A 22783-nucleotide genomic window follows, 5' to 3' on the forward strand; every position below is an offset into this window, starting at 1 on the left:
ACCCTGACATCCAATAGCTTAAATGCCAAATAGAATTAGGAACAGCAGACTATTATAATCCATTATCAATTGAAACAACTATGAGGGGCAATAGCTGATGCGTTCAAATAAATAGTAGATGTACCACATGACTCCACTTCGTGCCAAATGAAAGAGATAAACCTGAAATAAAAAGAAATAGATACTAGACAGAACTGAATGAATGACGAGATATTAGGAACACCAAAACAAAGAATCCTCACATATCATCAACCCTAACATGTCATAGCTTAAATGTAGTATCATATATTATATGATGACAGAAAAATTCTAATTTCTACACACATTACCATGGCCTTCACAGACAACACTTGCATTCACTGTGAATGAGCTGGTTCAGTGAGACATTTAAGTCAAAGGACATAAGCCATAAGGAGCCAAAAGAGAATTCCACGATGGACTTCAGCCATAAAGAAGATGGACAATGTTCATCTTTATGGCATACAGTTAGCCAATAAGAGCACATGCTGGAAAACAATGTGATCAGCGCAGTACCACACCTAACTGAACACAGGTGGTAAGAATTTCAGTTAACTGTAGCCTTATGTCTACATAATAAACACTGAGAAAATGGTGAAGGCATAGAGTATATGAAATGCATTAAAAAACAAGTGTCCATGGGAATATATGTTCAGCCTTCACGGAGGGCAATATTTCATAACTTAATGAATTTTAATGAAATTAACACATAAGAAGGAAAAAATATCATCATCCTGAGCAGATAATACTGAAAATACTTGTATCATGCCACTTAAAGTGAAAAGCATTGAAACTAATAGTTGGTATGTAGTTATGAAGAGAATATAATAAGAGCATTAATAGAGTGGAATATTTACATTCACAAAAAGTAACTCTGCAAACTTCTGTATCATGAAAAAAAGGCACTATGAAAACACAAGCATTCAGTGTCAGACATAATACAGGCACTCAAATTTTAACTGTTTCCCTCTTATGGTTAAGTCTGTGAATGGAGACAAGAAATGACTAGCAGCTTATATCCCATTGTAGACCAGGCCTAAGTCATGATATTGATTGCTGAAATTTGTTGGAAATGTTGGAAAAAATTCGTGAAATATGATAAGCCCAATTACCATATCATGTGCATCGCATTTCACACACCTACGGCAAACAAAATCAAGTAATTTCGCCCCACCCATCAACAGACTACTGAGTATTGCCTTCATCCTCCCACATAAAAATAAATTTGACATTAGAAGGGAAGAAACATAATCTACAATAGATTATATTTCTTCTATTACAATACGAAATTTATTTCTTCACCAGCTCCATTACTTCATGAACATTTACTAAGATGATTTAAAAGGATATAAGAGGCAAGAAAGGAATAGGACAAATGACGCCACATTAGTAAATCCAACGTCGACTGCATGGTACACCAGAAGAATCAGTGGGTGTAGCATAACAAATGTAGACCAGAATTAGGACACTCCAACAGTATTAAATTCATCAAAAGTGAAAGAGTATTTTTGAAACTGCCCACTTAATTACTACACTATAGTAAACAAATACAGTAATATGATTACCTTTCACCATTGACGGCTTGAACAGACAGACCAGCACATATCTGTTACTCATTCACATCATCAATGAGACGAGAAACATCAGCGAGGTTAAGAATTTTGAGTCCAGGATTAGACATCTCTCTTCCATAGAATAACACCTGAAAAAATCCCATAAAAATATATTGACTCAAAGCACAGCTTGCGATTGCACAGACACTACATATATATATTGCATTAAGCACACTTCATAGGCGGAAAACCACAAATCAGCGACAAACGAGGACTTCACCTTCACTTTTAGGAGAGCGCTGCTCTCATTCATTACCACTGTTTTTTCGCACTGGATCCCGGCCACTTGACGATGGAACCGTCTTAAAGTTTAATGTCGGTACACCGCTTAATTGATCCCTCTGGAAAGCGGTCCTAAAAGCCAACATCTCGTTCCGATAACTCCCTGTTCACGTGGTATCTCCCGCCACCATTTCTGCATTTGGGCAACATTCTGAAAAAAATTCATCCAATAGCAGCTCCGATTAAATAATACAAGTACATAACTCCAAAGCTCACGCGCAAATTAATAGTAATCCTGCCACAACGCAAGACGACCAACGACGCCATTAGCATAATACGAATGGCAGAATTCTGAGATTAATCTAGACCCCGTGAGTTTCAACATGATAATTCCTAATAATGAGCAGTATTACACTATAATCACAGCTTTTTAACAGATAAAACCAATTTCTTTCCATTCTCCTGGTCTTTGAATGCATATTCTTAAAGGAACGTTGCAATCATGCCGGCATCCACACACAGCGACCAAGACACGCCGCTACATTGCATTTCTACCCAAAGCTTCACGGTACAATCACTTGTTGGACTCATGGAATTAACCTTGAGTCTGGTAATAAATAAAAGTTTCAAATTTTAAATAATTTCATCCAAATCTACCAAAAAGGTGATTTACTTACCCTTGCTTGGAAGAGGCTTTCGTTGCGTATGTCCAGCTCCTTACTACGTCTCTTTTAACAATAGTAGCCTCCTTTCCACCCAGGGACACAGCAACGCCGGTCAGGCCCCATTGCTAAAGCCGAATAAAACTGAATCTACGACTCTCACTACAAAAATTACTGCAAAAATCCGATTAAAGACGGAGCGCGTCGCCCCACTTTCAGTAAGTTTAATAGCGAAAATTACACTGACACAGATCCTATTGCCTAGTGGCGCCGCTATGCGGCCAATGCTGGCGATCGAATAAAATGCGCGCCAAACGGCAACAGATGAAAGGCTTCCCATTGGCCCATCTGGAGACTCCTGTAATGGAGTCCCCTTGATAATGGCGTCGCAAAAAACAAGGAAATAGCTTAGGGCGCGCTTGCGGGGACCGTTAACACTGATGGCCTTCCCCGCAAATGTGCATTAGGTCTAATGTCACGGACTGACGGAAGCATTTTAAAAGTTGTTTTTGTCGTTATTTGTGTCGTGTGCATGAGATTGAATGAAATGAAAACAAGATGGCGTCGTGTACACTTGTCAGACCGTTGGATGGATAAGCGAAGGGCGGGTGACGTCACTGCCTTGGCCGCAACAATCCCCAATGCACTAATGATGCCTCCAAAGAAGAACGCCGATGAGATCTTAAATTCAATCAGGGATCTAAGCCCGGAGGTGGAACGCGTTCGGAGGGGCACTGGTGTTGAAATGCGGCTGTCCATCTGCAGCATTGTTCCACGGACGGACTGCGGCCCTCGAGTTTGGGACAGGATTTCCTGGATCAACGAGAGGCTGTGGGAACTCTGTGTGAACATTGGAGCAGAGTTCGTGGATCATCGGCCGGTGCTTAGGTCGCTTCCCTCAATTCGTCTGGGGTGCATTATTCCAAAGAGGCGTCTGAACGGGTGGCTAGTAGGATTTTTCAGGACTATCGGTATTTTTTAAGTCCGTTTTACATGGGACACACCATTGCGTAATCTGAAGCGTACGTACGAAGGCGCAATCAAAATTGCGTCGTGTGAAGCGGTGAATTGCTAGAAAACATGCGAGAGAAAATGCCTGGATTCGAGACGGCAAAATAGCTCCCGCTCTAATGCTGAGCTCGCATTCTCGCAATTTCAAAAATATTTTTCGATAGATGTCGCAGTGGTAACCATGAACATTATTCAGAATATTCTCGTGAACTGAGAATAAATGTCTGAGTGCCTATAAGATGTATTTGGTATGCTAAATTTGAGTGATTTGCCGATCATGGTGTCTTGAATAATATCTCGAGATATTCCAGTGGTAGATAAGTAAACTCAGGGAAATATCATAGGAATATCGTTTTTCGCGCATTCACGAATACGTGTTGGACGAAGTAATGAACTATATGAAGGTTTGAAACGCATAGTTTCTTATTCGGCCATACCTGTTTCCTTGATGAGTTAATGATTCATTCATTCATCCCGAGTGTACGTCCTGTGTACATGCATGTTAAGTTCCATTACATTTCCGAGAGAGATGAGATTTACCAGGTCCATTTACATGATACAATAGTCTAGAGAATTCCATTTAGTGGTTCCAATTCTAGGCAGTGACAAAAGCAATCTTTACTATGCGTGGGATCTCCGTCTCCCTTTTTGCCTTATTAATTGTACGCATTCATCTGCTTAAGTTTCAGGATAATCGCCTTTGTGTCATTGCATTTGCCAGTATGTCAACAACGCTGCGCGTTGAATTTCGTTTGTTCCTTGCTCTAACAATTAAAACGCCTCTCACGCGCTCAACAGACAACAAAATTTCGTGAATGAATGCTTGATTGCGAGTACCGTGAAAAGCGGCAACGCATTCGTCTGCGCAGAAATTATTGCACGCAAGATTGGGAAATGAATGCAGTGCTAACCTGCGCAGTGGCGTGCCTCGTGTGAAGCGTCTTTAGACTAGAGGGTAGGCCATCTAGCGGGATTCTTAATGAATTAACCAAGCTTAGCCTCCGAGGAAATCCGCATTGCGAAAATATTCACAGGAAAGTAAGCTTAGGTGCGGTAACGCCGGACAATAGCGTCAATATTCCCAAAACGCGTGCTCCAGAGAAAGAAAACATATCAAATGTTATTAGCACTCACAGTAAAATTCACCCGCCCAGTACACAAATGCTTCAAAAGGATCCATCCGAAACCCAAACTAAAAAAATATGAAATTAACCTTATTGTAGTTAATTGCCGTAGCATAAAAAACAAGTGCACCGAAATCGAGCATATTTTTCAAGACGCTGACGTGGTCATGGGAAGAGAAAGCTGGCTTACGGAAGATATAAGCGACAGCGAAGAGTTTCCTCCGGGATATAAAATTTACTGATGCGATCGACGTAATAGAACAGGTGGCGGAGTTTTTGTAGCAGTTAAATCACATTTACACAGCGCCGCCCATGAAATAATTGACTACTAAATTGAATACGTATGGTCTACAATCAAACAACGAAACAAAAGGAGTATTCATGTTTTCTCTTCATATAGACCTTCGAACTCCGAAGTTGATATTATTTACCAGCCAAAAAATCAAATATCCACATTTACTCTGAGGGACAGTAAAAGTGTAACAGCTATTGGGGAAGATTTTAATGTTCCATCTATAAATTGGGATACTTAAACTTTAAACCGAATTCAAAGAGTAGAGAAATCAACGAGATCTTACTCAACGAACTTGCAAATCACTCTCTCGCCCAAGTTGCTGACTAGCCTACGAGAGGAAATAAGATATGAGGAACTTTTAGCAGTAAGCCATCCCAAGTTGATAAAGAAGTCGATATTATTTACGGTATAAGTGATCACAGTGCAATTTTTGCATCGTTAAAAATTGATGTAGTGACAGCCGTAAAACCGAAACGCAGCATTTACTTATTTTATAAATGCAACTTCTTTAAATTTGGCGAGTTGCTAAACGACTCCTACGCAAAATTAGTAGGTAAGACAGAGGGTAAAAATGGAATAGAATGGAAACATTTCTTAGAAGTTGTGCGCCAAAGAATCAACGTATGTATTCCGCAAATCCTAAAATGTAATAATAAAGAACGCTGGTGCAACAACAATATCAGAAAGGACCTTAGGAAACAGAGAAAGCTTAACAACTTGTACAAAAAGTCCATTACGTGAAGGCAATAAACCGAAAAAACTTGAAGTAAAAGAACGTTACGCTAAACAACGCTCAATAACCTAGAAATGAACGCGAACTGCACTGCGAAAGTTCAAGATAAAAGTACTCCTTTAGAAAGAAAGAAATTAAGAAAGAAAGTAGAAAATCCGAAATCCTTTTGGTCGTACGCAATAGAGCTTCAGGGAAAACGTTCAACCGTAGATTCGTTATTTGATAAAGATGGTAAACTTGTCACCGAAAATATTGATTAAGCCAACACGTTAAATTCCCACTTCGAAAGTGTATACCTACACTTCAAATGATACTGACTTTAATTTACGGATCCCATATACTGAGGAATCGATGGAAAAAATATAAATATCGTGCAATTTCATTAACATCGATTATAGGCAAGATAGTTGAGTATATCGTCATTAGCAGCATCAGGACCTTCTTGGACAGGCGTAACTGGATACGCAACATTCTGAGTGATAATGAAAAAACAGCAGTTCATCATCATCACTGGCCAACAATCCTAGGATTGGTTAGACGAAGCTCTCCACTCAATTCTCCTATCAGGTAATCTGTTCACACCTACGTATGTAAGAAGAGCGTATTCATATATCGCCATACCTCCATGAAATTGGATGGCTTTCCACTAAAAGTAGACGAAAATATTTCCTCGCTGCTTTCCTTTACGTTTTGATTCTTTATAAAAATCCTGAAAATTAACATAGCCTATTCAAAACTAAGCGTAAAAATACTACTATGACTTCAAGATCAGATGCTAACTTCATCTATTATCCCGCTTATCGCACAATTTCTTTCCAGAAACCATTCTGGGCTGTAGGATCCAATCTCTGGAGTAATCTACCAGATAAAGTAAAAAGATATTCGGTTTTTGAAATCATTTAAGGCAAACGCTTATAGCTTATTACTTAGTGGTTCATTATAGCTTATTGGTTACCTGAAGAAAAATGCATAAGTATATCTTATATTTCTTTATTTTGTTTGTTCTTTTCATCATGTAGCGTAATGCTAATTCTAAAACTTCTTCCTCGTTGGTTCTGATCTCTGTGATTTGTCGCTGGATAATTGATGGCTTGTAATGTTACGCAAGGTTATTTTGCTGGAGCTAATTTCAATATTTTTTGCACACACATATGTAAAAATTGTGCATGATATGTTTTTCTTTCTTCTACTATATGTTTTGGTACGAGTAAATTGTTTTTTGTTCTTAGAGGACATAAGTCCTAGAACAATAAATATCTTTTTATATGTAAATATTAATATATTTCTTCTCTTTCACATCCTTCTTCACTTGTTCCATATATTTTGTCCGAGGTCTTCCTTTTCCATTCTTGCCTTCCACTTGTCCCTCGACGATTGTCTTCATCAGGCCATCATGTTTCAAGATGTGGCCTATGATGTTGTTCCGCCTTCTTTTTAAGGTTTTCATGAGGCTTCTCTTCTCTCCTACCCTTCTTAGGACTTCCTCGTTACTGACTCGTTCAATCCATTTGATTGTCACCATTCTTCTGCAGCACCACATTTCGAAGACCTCTTTCCTTGCTTTCTCCGCTGCGGTCATTGTCCATGCCTCACTTCCGTATAGGAGAATACTCCAAATGTAGGTTCTTATAAATTGTTTCTTTGCTTCCATATTCAAGTTTTCCGCTGTAAGCAGGTATCTCTTTTGGTGGAATGCTCTATTCGCTTGGGCTATTCTGCTGATTATTTCTTTCTTGCTTCTCCAAAAAACAGAATTTATCCACCTCCAGCAGTATTTGCTTCCCTACTTTAATGTTAGTCTTGACTTCTTCTCTTCAGTTGATATTTTCTCATTACCCTACCCGCATTAACCAGAATATTTTTCAAATCCTTCTGTTTCTGCTATGACGGCTATGTCATCGGCAAATCTTAGCATACTAATTTTTTTCTATGGATATTCACTCCCGAAGCCTTTTCTTTGATTTCATTAATTGCTTTCTCCATCCAAACGTTGAAAATTACGGATATCAAACTACTGTGGATGATCAATTTATCAACTGTGGATGATTCTCTTTCCTTTGTAAAAAAAACTATTTCTTCCACCGTAACTTTGCCACTTGGTACAACTTTACCAGGTTTTGAAAAATATTATATTTAGCGTCCTAACATGTTCCCGAACTACCTAACTAGAGAGGTCCTATGTTGTTATCACATAGGCAGTATATTGAGTGATAGCGTTTTCACACACTTCCAGTGTTACAAATTTTTTGCAGGTCATCATCGATGCTTTTTTGTCAAACAAAACTGAATATTTTGGTAGTCAATTTAAGTATCTCGCCCTGCTCTTTTGCTACAACCTAAGTAAAAACTTCTAGTATCGTTCAATAGAGCATGTAATATACTTTCAGAATCACTTAAAATGGTAAAATGTACGTGGTTTTTCTGATAATAATGTAACTTGGCAATGTTGCACCAGAAGGCTTGGTGGAAATGGGATAACATATCCACTATACAATATTGCTATTTTTCAAATTCTATTGCACTTTTTCCAAAAGATGCGTTTTTGAATTCGTTTTATTGGCCATTCAGATACCAAGAGGCATTAAGACCAAGTTGGGAGGCCGCAGGTATCGAAGTTGTGATGACACTACGCTGCAACTTAGTGTCTCTGCATTGATTAATAATGAAGTGAGCAGTGGAAAAGCAGCCCTAAAGTATAATATCCCACGTAGGAAAATTGAAAATAAGGTAAAATGCCGCCATTCAAAGAATCCCGGGCGCCAGACGGTATTGCGGAAGGATGACGAGGGTGAGATTGTATTGTATGGCGAGGAAAGTTCCACAGTTTAAAAAAAAACAAGGAGGACTAGTACCGTAATTTTGTCAAACGACATAAAAAATGACTTTCTAAACGAAAGTGAGTAAATATTTCTCATGCTCGAGTTTACTTTGGATTAGATAAGCTTAAGTCATATTTTTGTACTTTGAAATTGTCTGTATAAGGTATTTCCCAACTGACGGGTTAAATTATGATAACAACACAACAAGTTTAACTGAAGATCCGGGGACAAAAAATGATATTTCGAAGGGAATTCAAGTATTCAGAAATGGTTATCAATTCCACGAAACCAAGCACTTCTTGGGCCAGAAAATCGCCTAATCCAAAATGTTAATAGGTGACAATCTAAGCAGCCATGTGGATGTTAGAGTGATCAAGGCATGCAAAACAAACGACACTCGACTTGTGTTCTTGCCCCCCCGGCCACACATTTATGTCAACCACTGAATGATTAAGTCTTCGCTCCTTGAAATGGAGAGCCACACTGACAGAACATAAATTGAGGAACTCTTCTAGTTGTAAAACTCTCGAAAATATGGCATTTCCAACAATGTTGGCAAAACTTCTCAGTGCTTCGGGTGAAAAAGGGAAAATGAAATCGAACATCATATCAGGGTTGAAGAAATTGGACCCGTCCCATTCAATCCCGAGGAAGTTTATTCTCGAATTCCAGATGCAGAGAAAACTGATGGTAATGACACTCCTACAAGAGTAAGTGATTCACTTTTGAATTATCTTCAAGCCTGACGATGAAACCCAAACAAAAGTTGGCCAAAGAAAAGAAGACGGAAAATAAATGTGGCACCAGGAGAAAACGTGGACGAATCACACCTGATGGAGAAGGACCAATCACATCCAAGTACCTCCACAAAGAATCATTTTGGAGGGACTCGTAATAGGAGGAAAAATTAGGAGAATGACCATCACATTCGACGCACAATGTTTTGAGTATCTTTGTGTACCTTCCTATATTGAAGAGTTTTCTAAGTTAAAATTATTATTTTTTTAAATAGTTTTTATTGAAATTTCCACTGGATATAAATCCGTAAGCAAAGTTACCCCGGTTCCAGAGAATATTTGTCTATTAGGTTTGTTAATTTTTTAAACGTATAAACGTTTACTGAAGTTGTCATTTTTCACACATTTTGAAAGTAGAGACCAAGACTGACGGCTTCTGATGGTTTTAAAGCAATGTCGTACCTTAGATTACAATATAGCAAATGAAAAATAAAAATGAGTGGCAGAGTTGTTCTGGTTTACGGTAATCTAATTTAAACATTTGAAGTCTGGTTGGCAACAGTCTATGAGACATAGATGGTAGATCTGTGAGTAACTCCCGGCATACTTGTGTTAAGGCGGTTAGTATCTTGCACTGTGGGTATTCGGGTTCTTACTCACACGAAGGGAAATATGATGATATTGTTCTAATGTGCTCTTGAGGACAAATTGTCTCCAATTCAATCAAAAGCTCTCGTAGCAATGATGTGTATTTTAGTCCATGCTTCCTAATTTACGCCATTATTCCGATGCCTCCATTGAAGCCTCTATTCAGCTGCGGGAATCGTTAATATGCCGTTAATTGCAAAGTCCGAACGGCTCTCTCTCTACCTCGCATTCTATTCTTCCTGGCATCCCAAACTCTGCCTTTTGTGGTTGAGGATGACAATCGGCCAACTCAACTCCCCTCCTCACCCAAACTAGACGCTCCCTCGCTTTGCTTGGTGGTCACATTCCATTCCAATTAGGCACTAGCCTATCCTATTAATGTTCTCTACACACTGGATGAAATTGTCCATTGAAATCAACCAACGTCCAGAGAAAGGAAAAAGGCTCGATGGAAAATATACCCACAGAGAGTGGGAGGCTTTCAATCTAGCCACATGCCGTAGCTGAAGGATTAATTAATTAAAAGCTAATGATAACTGAGTTATTATTTAGAACCGAATCTTTTTTAGTGAGTCAGTGGGTGGGAGGGATGCAATGACTGTCTTTTTTTGCCCCGCTTTCTATGTGGGCCAATGCACCACCCACTCCCCTCAACCTTAGAATAAATAATCATCGTTCCCCCTGCTGTCCGTCATCCTCTCACGCATCTCTCCCAGTACCCACACATTCTTTGTCCCAGAACTCGCTATTTAATGATTGCATCAAGGTATGATGGGATTTCATGTGCACCATACGCTAGGGAAGAACCCTTAGGGAGATATTTAAGTTAAATATAAAAAATACTTTCTTGTATTCCGCACTTTATTTCAAATAGTGCGGCCCGCGTTTCTGCATATAATGCTATCATCAGATGCTATCCTGATGATAGCATGATATGCAGAAACCCGGGTCGTACTATTTGAAATAAAGTGTGGAATATAACAAAGTAATTACTTTTTTTTATTTTTAGCATGAAGCAGTTTCACAAAGTAACGCTGGAGACCGTGTCTTACTTAGGGAGATATTGTCGTAGGTAATGGATATATCATAAGACGCTGTGCGTGAGAGCAGAGTTGAAGGAAAAGTCTCCCAATAACGAAGACCTACAGAGACAGACATTTTTCCTTACATTCGATCTGGGATTTTGGTGTGGCGATTATTTATATTCTTTTGGTCTACCGTAAAATATTCTCGTGCGGTTTTGTGTTAAGGTTTCCATCGTTGCGGCAAGACATAGGAGTACTTTACCACTAGAAGAAAAATAGCTGAATTTTCAACGATAGCCATTGTGGCGTCACTCTATTTATAGGTAAAATTATTTCTGCATATTATGCCTGCTAAGTTGAAGTATGTCTTTGGGCCGTACTAAAAAAGTGGAACGTACTTGCGTACGGCCATTCGGCTCGGATCCCGGTACGGCCGCCGACAGACTATAAATAAAAACATCGTTGAGCGATGTACTGTTAAGGAGTGTCTATTGCAGCATACGCATCGAATTAATGGATAAATATTATGATTTGCACATTAAATTACAGTCTTAAAAGACTAAAGTGTCGCTTGGAGAAACATAACATCAACATAAAGGGCTGGAATCATCACCGCAATGGAGGATCAGATGCAAAGAGAAATAAGTAATTGGAATAAATTATTACGTACTCGTACATAATCCTTTACCGCACGCGTCAGAAATTTCCTCCAGGATTTCATACTACGACAACAAAATGTGAAAAATGAGAGCGCCGTAATATCAAATGAAAAGGCTCATGACATGGTTGGAGGGTGAATTGTTATTCCAAGGTGAATTTCTATCTGGAGCTACGCACTGTCTTCTTTGATTTTCCTTCGCAATCTCCAGCTTTGCAGAGCTAATGCTGAGTTTTATAACTGGGAATATGTGTACGGGTACTGAAACGAGTCTCGAGTAAGTTTGGTTGGAAAGAGTCGAAGAAAAGTGAGAAAAGCCAGCGCTGCTTATCAGGAAGAACAAGCTGGGCAAGCGCTCTTTGGAGATAAAGCGTGCTGAGGAGAGGGGGGAACGATTAAGGGAACGAGGCGAGAACTTCTCCAGCCGTCGCAAAATATCACTGCAGCTCGCGGATGATTAATCCGGGCTTAAAATTTTAATTGCGACCCCAAAAACTTCTCTTCTGTCAGAAAGTTCCACTCTGCCACCTTGCGACCGCTCCTTTAATCAAATTGTTATGTTGGGGAAAGGGATTGCAAAAGTCTTTCTTCAGCGTCTTCTTTAACTCCGTCAAGTGATGATCGAAGCAAGTGGCAAAATGAAATACAAAAGAAAAACGGAGGCACTTGGTTCATATTTTTAGTCATGTCAAAGGTTTTCTTTTACTCCTAAGTGATTTGATATGCAATCGATTCTAAATTATTTCCTGAAAGCAAAATCCATTTTGTCACAATAATAGATAAATTTTATTTTTTTAAATATACAACATAATCATTGATTCTTCTATATTTTACAATTTTAAAATTACGCATATGTATGACCAAAAATGTTGGATTCCAGATTTCTTTTGAGTTCCAGATCTAGCCACCTGAACGTGAAGGATTGTGAATTGTGAATATGAGTGGTTATAAGACAGAGCTACCATTAATTTAGTACAAATTAATCTCCACGCACGATTTTATTTTGTTATGAATTTGAGAAATATTAATCTGATTGAGCTGAAACTATTTAAAACGTGTAATGCCGTCGGGAATTGATATTTATTTAAAATTTCAGAGTTATAGATTACCGGTAAGTGAGTTTCAAATCGATTGCCAAATTTAACCGTAACAGACAGACACTCACCAAATGAAGTTACGATAGACGTTTTACTAACTATTTGTCGAAGAGGAACGGTAGAGTTATTGATTTATTTTGAAAAATAAAAACTTACTTTGGAAGAAAACCCAAGAGGGCAAAGATAGAAGAGGCAATGTGGTGGAGTCGCGTGTGTTGACAACGTGTTATTTAATTCTTCAGGGTGGTCTCTACGATGCCTACGAAGCGGGTCGATGAGTGGGGATAAGCGCCGCGGCGCCACATGAGTTTGAGACCGGTCATGAGACCGGATGGTCATTAATGCGTCTCGTGGTACTTTAACGTCTAGACGTAGGCACTTCTAATAAGGGAGCCTACGTGGGAGCCATCAGCACCTTTGCAGGAAGCACCTTGGGTGGACACGTGGGTGATGCGACGGCGGATGGCGCCGTAGGCAGGATGCAGTCGGTGATGTGTTATCACTTGTGTCCGAAGGGTGGCATCCCAATGCGTAACGGAAACACAATAAGTATCTTCACTGAATGACTTGTTCCGCTAATCTTTTGGAGTGCCATCCTAATGGAAACACCGCGCTAACACCATTGAAATTGAGTTTAAAAATAAATAATGGATAATATATATATATATATCAGTTTATTGATATGTGCCTTACTTTTCGAGCTATTTGCGGCAAAAAAAATTGATTGCCGTTTCGAAGATGAGTTGATGACGTCATGAAAACATGTTTCGCCTCTTTTCCCTGTGCTGCTGCGTGCATCGACTTAATGCGCTTCGTAGTCATTCACGCTCTCTGTCAGTCTTTCCTCAATCAGCGGCTGTCCCCAAACGAGATGATCTGATCATCAACTTTTATGTCGTCACCAACTCATGAAAAATGGGCAGTAACGCTATTTTTTCTTTAAACTTACGAGAGAATGGCTGAATGTAGAAGATTTCATTTTCACGGTAACTCATCTTTCCAATCCATCTGCAGTTACTTTAAATAGATGACGGTAATTCGCCTGGCCTTACGAGTGAACTTGAGCCGATTGCTCCTTGAAGGAATACTCATGTGAAATAAATGGAGCACGGATAACTTAATGGTTATTGACGAGATTCAGTTCATTTTTGCTTCAGGCAAATGTTTCTCAAAGGGAGGAATGTACTCGAAGACCCGTGAGAAAATACTCGAATCTGTGGTTTGACAGATGTTTAAACGCGAATCAATTGCGAACTCACGGATTCATTGACACTCGGCAAAGTTTTGGAATTTTTCATTTTCAGAGGGTCTTAATATTATGCCAACGAGACAGAAAAAAGTATGTAATTGGAGTTTTGAAAACCTAAAACTAAAATTAAGCAAAATATTAACAGTTACAATCCCTCATTTAAAATGAAAATAAATAAAACCACCCTGTCTTAAGGCCTGTTTTTTAAATTTTATAGACGAAAGACTACTTGTTCAAAAACAAAAAAACGTGGATGGGCATTCCTTTACACTTGACACTGGAGTGATATAAATTCATGATCATAGATTTGGATTACATTTGCAGTATTGTGAAAAATTGCAGATAAAAATTTGATTCAAAATATTGAAAAATGTTGCGTAACACGTTATTAGTTTTGATCTTGTAGTCTTTTGGTTATAAAATGTATGCGTGGGACCTAGGGCCAAAAAAGACTAGTTTATTTTATTATTTTTAGTTGGAATATAAACATGGCATTTGCAATTAATGCTATAAATAATGTAATATTTTCTTATTATAAGTTAAAATAAAAGCGTAGGTCTTAGATCAAGTTATCAAGCTGTTATGAAAATATTACTTAAATCGATTTTCAAACAGCCGGAAACAATTTTGAGTTATGGAATATCGTTAAATTTCTTACAGCAGCTGATCGATTGATTCCTAATGTTAACTATTAAAAATAGCAACTCGCACTCCCTCTAGATATTAACAAATACCGTAGGAATCCCTTGACATTTGTTACCGATGTGCAACGAAAATAATTAGTCGATAGCAAATCGGGAAACTGGTTGAATTTAAGTTGCGTGATATTGCCCTAAAGGACAAATAGACGATGAAGTGAATCAATGAATATGGGACATCATGTGATCTATTAACCTTTCATGAGACGCAATATTGGATTTGCTGCGTTCACTGCGTAATGTGCCTGACGGGCGCAGATGAGAATAAAAATATAATTACCTCTTAGCATGGCTCAGCGGTACACCTATAAAGTCAAAAGCACCATAATAAGTGGAGTCGAACACTTATGTGATGTCTCTCATGCTATGCGTGGACCACTTTACGTGCCGTCATACGGCTGATCCGGGAAGGTGCGATTTTACGTGCTCTTAAGGCTATAAAGTATTTTTATAAGTAATGTATATGTGAATTCTACAAGACCCGTTTGTTTTATTTTGCCTTCTTATTTATCTAATAATGCTTTGTTTTGCTTTTTTTGTGCCATCATTTTGTTCAACAATGCTGAATAATCCGCAACTGATCTGTCGGTATAAATGCGAAAGTGGAAGGCATGCTCTAGCACATGAAAACACCAAGCCACTCTCAAAGGTCTATGCCGCCAAGTGGCACGGAGAAAAAAAAAAAAAACACTCGCGCTGTGCGTGTTCGATCCATTGCGCCCGACGGAGGATTAAGCTCTCCACCTATGATTTAACGATTCAAGCGTAAATGTACTCATCTTTTAATAATTGTGTCACATAACACCCCATCCATAGTCATGAATAATAATATAGTGAACGCAGAATTCGTCGCTGAGAAACTGTTGCTATACCGACTGCACCGTTGAGCCTTCGCTCCTATTTCATCTCGCTTAATTTAAGGAGGTGTCCGTCCAGACGCATCAAGGTCACGTTCAATCAAGAGTACGCACCACGCTAACCTTTTGCTGCGACCTAAAAAAAGAGCATTGTGGCTTGACGGCCTTTCCGCGAACGATAGCCCTCGTTGTCAAGATTATAGCCACCGCTGCCATGGGGAAGAGCTTGTTGCCTTGGCAATTATCTCCCCGGCAGAGGAAAGGCTTCCTGAATTATCTGTTTCGTAATCACCGCCTTTATATTCCCTCACACTCAGTCCCGGGAATGAGTCAAGGCTTGCGAAACTACGGCTAACATTGCAATTAGAGAGGCAGAGCTGAAGGCGGACAACCATTGCAGAACAGAGCTGTGGCGTTTGGATCTTTCCTTATTGTCTTTCTCGAGTCTGAGAAGACCATCTGTGCCCATTGATCTATTAACACATTAAATTCACCATAAATTATGATTGCTGACGTCACAGCCCTAATAGCAAGAGGAAATGAGAACTGGCAATGCAGCCATGGGAGACAATGTTCAAATATTATGTTAGACGAGATTTTCAACTACGTGAAATATGTCAGGCTTTTTTGCAAAGTAAGACGTCTGATATAATAAACATGATTTATATTATCTCTTCTCTTCATTTTTTTGCTGATTCATCATAGCTAAAATAAATTATTTATTATTCAAAGTAAACAATTTGAAATTATTCAAAAAACACATCTAATTGTGGTGCGAAGATCTCGTGCTTTATTTTAAAAGTTTACATAAATTTATATTTTGCCACACTGGTAACCGTATTCGGTTATTTTTTGAAATTATTGCTGGAACAGGTAACTGGTAATAGTATTTTAAAAGCTGCTAAAACCTAGTCCCGTTGCAATTTTTTGGTACTTTACCCATCTCTGATCACCATCATCATTAGCGAAAAATCCTATAAGATTGCTTTGACGCATTCATCTCCATTCCTCTCTCCTATCCGCCAACCTTTTCATAGCCATGCATTTCTTCTCTTTTACATTCTTTACTATACGTCCCATTTTAACTCATTCGGGGCCGTCCTTTGCCCCTCTTCCCTTCCACCTGTCCTTCAACGATTGTCTTCATCAGGCCATCATGCCTCGTAATGTGGCCAACTAAGTTGTCCCGTATTATGCTTAAGGTTTTTAGAAGACTCCTTAAACCCACTCTTCTTAGCACTACCTTATTACTTACTCGTTCGATCCATTCAATTTTTATGATTATGCTTCATTATTTCTAAATATTTTTGAGGTTTTATATCTGCTAATAAACCGCTCAAAAGCTTATTTTGTCGTATATATTTCATTTTCCCATAATGGCTTAAATTTCGGAAATGATTTTGGAATAGCCAGTGCCTACAGCACCGTTTTCTTTTACGCTTTTTTGGATGTTATACAAGGCCATCACCTGATCATTCGGCATCAATCAGCTCTGACGTCGATGGAAAAGTATCACATAGAAACTACTTAGGTGTAAATGACGCGGTCGAGAAACCCACAAAGATCAATAGCCGTCCACAAGAACGAGTCTAGCCCGATAGTCGCGACTGCTACGGCACTCAAGTGTGGCGTATAAACCCATTTTTATAGCTGGAGCTTTGTATTCGGAAGTGCAAGCCATTCTTCACTCTCTTAACTGAATTTCTAGAAGATGACACAGCACTCTTTTTATAAAAACACGACGACATTATTCTCTCCATAAGTTTTGCTCCCTCTCCAAAGTTTATATCCGCAAAACATCTCGAAAATTACGACAGCTGTCTCGAGAAACTTTGAATAATCAGTGGAAACATTGTTATGGGAGCCGAACAAACCCATCAATTTACTGCTGTGAGCTCCGTGGCTCCTGCACATGGCCGACTGTTCCCTTTGTCGGCGCGCGGAAACTCACTGCGGTTTGATTATTCTAAGTCCGTGGTTTGACCGCAGCGAAACATCAGCGAATTGGCATCCTTAAGGGTAGACGACCACTTTTACACCTATGCATGTGGAGTCCGCATGTATTTACGGAGAATTTGGGATGACAACCGATTTGAGGTCGGGTAGTTGGTAATGATTGGACCTGATCAATTGACGCATCTGAAACAGTATCTTTTAGTTAGTGGGTAGAGCGCAAGGCTTCTGATAGAAGGGTCTTGGGTTCAAATCTTATTTTAAAAATTCGCCGTGGCGTGTCTTGCGGAAATGAAAGCAGTGCGAAATACTGCAATGAATGCCACAATTAATCATTTTAATGCCTCCTTCAAAATGTATTTCTATTCATCCTAAGTTTGTATTGTTGCTCTCATGATTGCTTATATCTTTTCTATTTTTCTTTACAATTTACAGGTAAGTGCATAATGCCATCGCATCATCTCAGATTTTGGCACTCTCTCGTAAGTTTTGTTCCTTGCGTAATTTTCTCAATGGTTTGGCTCAGCAAACAACCTTATAATTACGTTACCTTGCTTTATTTAACCTCGTCCAGTTAAAAATTTACATCTTATAACCAACCTCGTATTTTTTTTAATACGTACCATTTGTTGCATGATGGAGATAGTGTAATACGGCTTTCTCAAATATTATTTTACAGAATACACTTACGATTCATGTATGTTAGGCATATATATATCTCGTAAGAATATGAGCATCGACGGGTCAATCGTGATGGATTGATGAACGTGGTCTCTCTGTCGAATAAATCATTACTTTTGGTCGTTCGCGACCGATGTCGTTCGTCGGCCATTCTTAGTTGAAGTCGGTCGTCTTCGTTCGGGATTGGAGACAGCGGTCGGTCATTCTCGACTTAAGTCAGTGTCTGTCGTTCGTGATCGGAAAAAGATTTGCAGTCAATCACAACTGAAAACGGTCTCTAGGGAATAAATGTCTCCATCGATTGCTACGCTGCATCCACCTTCCTCAAAGTTAGGTAATATAATATTATTTATATAAGCGACCGCCATGTGTCGTAATTGGCAATCAAGCATTCGCGATCGGCTCACTCGATAGAATGGTGAATGGTGGTCGACATCACCGAAACGACCGACTTGTCCCGTCACCAGATATGTCACCGGTAAATGTTTTTAAAGGTGGAAATTGAGAAACGGATAAAATCAATTCACTGCTCATTTTAAATTATTCCCTTATTTTATCTCACCGATCACGCCTACAATTTCTCTGTGAGATCCTTTATGTCTTGCTGAAATGCAATAATGATGTTAATAACGTACTGTTGGGCAAAGGCCAAACATATGAATCGCAGATGGCGCTTTATTGTCTGCCTCTAAGGCATTCTCTCCACATCCACTCTCATTACGCTCATCGTAGTTGTGCTTATCAATAGATCATCAAATCTTATAACCTTTGACTCTTTAAGGATTATAATAAAATTAAAAACTCGGGAATTCTATCTGCGCTGCAATGATTACTCGACTACTGACCTCTAGTACTTCAGCTGCGCGCGCAGTAAATGCACGGTGACTTGGTACTTACAAATTGTATTTTATCTTCCTACGTCATAGTTTAATGGAGTAAAGCCGCTAAGTTTTTCCTTTATCCCTTTGCGCCTTACGCAGATTTTCCATCGCAAACGACCGAACGAACGAGTTCCGTCTATATCCGATAGAGGGAGTCCCAACCAATGTACTCATCATCCTCGCCGCTGCACCACGTGACACATCTTAGGGTTTGCTCAGGTCCGCTTTATGGCTCAACCTATGCTCAACCCAAACCTTCCACTCGTTGTCCAATGCAACTGAACACCTCTTCGCGGTTAAAAGATAGCATTGTGATCTTTCAATCAACAAGTACTGTGCGTGTAAATGAAAATATTGAACATTCACGCGATCCAATTGATTTTTGCTGAGTTCCTACAACTTGCAATCGAAGTGCTTTAAATGCGGATTTCGGATTTGTGCGTTGGGGAAAGTGATTCACTAAAAACTTGTATTACTTAATATTAGGTTTAGAAACTCGTTTAAATATGTCTATTGCAAAGAAGAAAACAAGGAGACCACATTAAAAATAAAATCAATGATAATTATAATAAAATTTCGTTAAAAAAAAGAACTATTACAGCATTTTGTCCGCCTGTTCATGTTCTCTCGCGGCTGAGCTTTAAGCCACCGAGTGCGTCCACCGGGTTGCGGATGGTGGGTAAACCTCATGATATAGAGGTTAGCTGCGAGATAAGCGAGTTCTCTCGTCGAATAAGCAGTCGTGGACAAAAACCGGCGGCTTTCCGAGGTGGTACGGTGAGATGGGCCATATTAATGATACATTAAACCTGTGAAGATACCGTGACTTGGCGATGAGAGGCCGCCAACAATTATGCCTCGCATCACCCGGAGGAGAGGGCAGCAGCTCTTCTTCATATGAGTGAAGGTGGAGACCACGGTGGTCAGTACAGCAACACTCATTGCACTTCAGGCGTGGTAACATTTACTTTAACGGCTGTAGTACTGCGATGTGGAAGGCAAGGGGAAACCACCACATTATTATCCCGAGGAGTCGCAGCTACTCCAACTTTAAATAATCTGACATGATGGAATTCTCTCAGGTAAAAAATTCCGGAGGTAAACTAGTCCCCCATTCGGATCTCCGGGCGGGGACTACCCGAGAGGGTACATCGGTCAATTGTGATAAAGTTATGAGGATAGGTACATGGAACGTGAGATCACTCAGGACTTGCGGTAAGCTAGAAAACCTTAAAGTGGAAATGGAAAGATTGAATATCGACGTGCTAGGAATCAGCGAAATGAAATGGCCTGAGGAGGGAGACTTTTGGAGTGGAAGCTATAGGATTATACACACAGGATCCCTGAACGGTAATGCTGGGGTTGGGATAATGCTCATAAAGAGCGCCGGAATGCGTGTGAAAAGCTTCCTACAGTACAATGAAAGGATAGTTATGGTAAAGATAGAGACTTAGCCGGTAGATACCGTAGTGGTTCAGGTCTACATGCCCACGACAGACTACGAGGATGAAGAAGTTGAAGACGTCTACGATGATTTCAAGGAAGTAATCAAACAGGTAAGGGGTGAAGAAAACCTTATTGTTTTAGATTATTGGAACGCTGTCGTCGGCGAAGGCCAGGATGGAAGAATAACCGGAGAATATGGATTAGGAAATAGAAATGAAAGAGGAGAAAGGCTGTTAGAGTTTAGACAGAACACAAATTAGTGGTTGCCAACACACTAGGTATTTAAGAATCACATGCAAAGAAGATACACATGGAAAATGCCAGGAGACAAAAGAAGATTTAAACCAGACTATATTTTAGTGAATCAGAGGTTTAGGAACCAGATAAAGAACTGTAAAAGCTACCCGGGGGCAGATATCGATAGTGATCATAATCTAGTGATGATGAAATGCCATCTGAAATTCAAGAAATTGAAGAAATCAGCAAAGAACGCCTGGCAATTAGAGAAACTAAAGGAGCTAAAAAATCAACAGGCCTTTCAAGAAGTAATGGAGCGCAAGATAGGATTAGATCAGTCTGAAAAATCAGTTCAGAATAACTGGACTAAGATAAAAAGTGGATTTCAGGAGGCCGCTAGAGAATTCTAGGGAGAAGAAAATGTGTTAAGAAAAAGCCATGGATCACGGATGAAGTCCTAGACCTCATGGAAGAATGGAGAAAGTATAAAAATACGAATACTGAGGAAGGACAGGCTTGCTACAAGAGAATAAAGCACGAGATTTTCCGCAAAGCGAGGAAAGACAGAGAAGCGTGGATGAGGAACATATGTGAGGACGTACAAAATAACCTCGTACAAGGGAGAGTGGAAGCGGCCTATTGAATAGTGAGGAACCATTTCAAGGAACGAAACACAAAATGTAATACCATAACGGACAAGAATGGAAACATTCTAATTGAAAACGAAGACAAAGCCGAGAGGTGGAAGGAATACCTGGAGGAATTATACAACGGAAGCAAACTTAGCTCAAAAGTTATCGAAGAGGAAAGTGAAGTTGAAAAGGATGACATTGGAGCAAGCATCTTAAGATCGGAATTTGACGCTGCAATAAGAGACCTACGAAAGAATAAGGCCCCAGGAATAGATGACATTCCAGCAGAGCTAATAAAAAATGCAGGAGAAAAGGTCTTAACTCAACTGTATAAAACTATCTGCGATATGTACTCAACAGGAGATTTACCTAGTGACTTCGAGAAGAATATTATCATTCCCATGCCCAAAAAGAAGAGAGCTGAGAAGTGCGAAGAATTTAGGACCATAAGCCTGACGACACATGCGTGGAAGATTCATTTACAAGAATCATTTACAGTTGAATGGAACGAAGAGCAGAAGAATTCCTGGATGAGGACCAATTCGGATTTGGAAAATCCGGGGCACAAGGGAAGTAATTTTGGCACTTAGGATGCTCATAGAGAAGAGATTGGAGAAAAACAAACAAACCTTCATAGCATTTGTCGATTTAGAGAAGGCATTTGATAACGTGGAATGGAATTCAATGCTTAGAAGTCTGAAAGAAATCGGCGTAGTCTACAATGATCGTAGAATCTATATATAATAAAGACCACTTACGACCACACACTCACCTATACAAATGTTTGGGGTGAACGAGACGAGATACGTCAAAAAGTCTAATGAAGACCCCCTCTAAAATTGTCTGAAACCCCAGGAAAAATTATGAAAACACTAAATTTACAATTATTTATCCCTCTACTCGATTAAAAGTGAGTATATGGATTAGTTCAAAAAATGGCCACCAAATTCCAATGGTGGCGCGGCAGTCATACAAACGAACAATCATAGCAACATATTTGTTTATGCAAACAAGAGGAGCTAAATTGGGAAAGAAGATAAAGGAATTAAAACGAAAAACTGATAAATATAAGGAAGGAAATTAAGAAAGTAATATTTGAAGTGTCTATTTCTTTGCGTCTTCTTTCCGCAAGAACAAACATCTGCTTAAATCAAAGCGCATTCAAATCAAAAGCGGAGAAGTATAAGGTAGGAAATTGGTTGTTGTTTTTGGTGTATTTCATTGAAAGTGTGGTGGTTATGAATTTCAAAGTTAACAAGTGCACTAAATGCCAATTTATAAATATGATTCGTGCTGTTGACTATAGTTCGTATCTTGTTGGCCCTACGCGATTGTAGTAGATAGACTTTTAAACAAGTCTTACATAATATGGGTAGGTAAAAATGATTTTATTTTCATTTTTTGTGATGGTAATAACTTTTTATTTTTGTTTACGTTCTTCTTTCCGTTAATGTCCTTTTTAATGTACAATGTCATCCGTGAGCTGC

At 39.2% G+C, this 22783-nt stretch overlaps 1 protein-coding gene and 1 long non-coding RNA gene across 4 annotated transcripts in view; one reads left to right on the top strand and one right to left on the bottom strand.

Annotated features, from left to right (window-relative positions):
* Nucleotides 1-22783, top strand: part of LOC124164280 (potassium voltage-gated channel subfamily H member 4) — a 561414-nt gene that overhangs the window by 116297 nt on the left and 422334 nt on the right. The gene's annotated exons all lie outside the window — the stretch shown is intronic.
* On the bottom strand, nt 136-2742 carry LOC124164282. 3 transcript variants are annotated; one of them, XR_006866011.1, is made up of 4 exons: nt 2531-2742; nt 1888-2064; nt 1584-1720; nt 136-162 (listed from the first exon to the last, which is right to left on the bottom strand). It is a non-coding gene; the product is annotated as an uncharacterized LOC124164282 (long non-coding RNA). The 3 variants fall into 3 exon arrangements; XR_006866009.1 differs by lacking the exon at nt 2531-2742 and having other exon boundaries at nt 1888-2446; XR_006866010.1 differs by lacking the exon at nt 2531-2742 and having other exon boundaries at nt 1852-2446.

The sequence above is a fragment of the Ischnura elegans genome, chromosome 8, assembly GCF_921293095.1.
Source record: "Ischnura elegans chromosome 8, ioIscEleg1.1, whole genome shotgun sequence".
Lineage (NCBI taxonomy): Eukaryota > Metazoa > Arthropoda > Insecta > Odonata > Coenagrionidae > Ischnura > Ischnura elegans.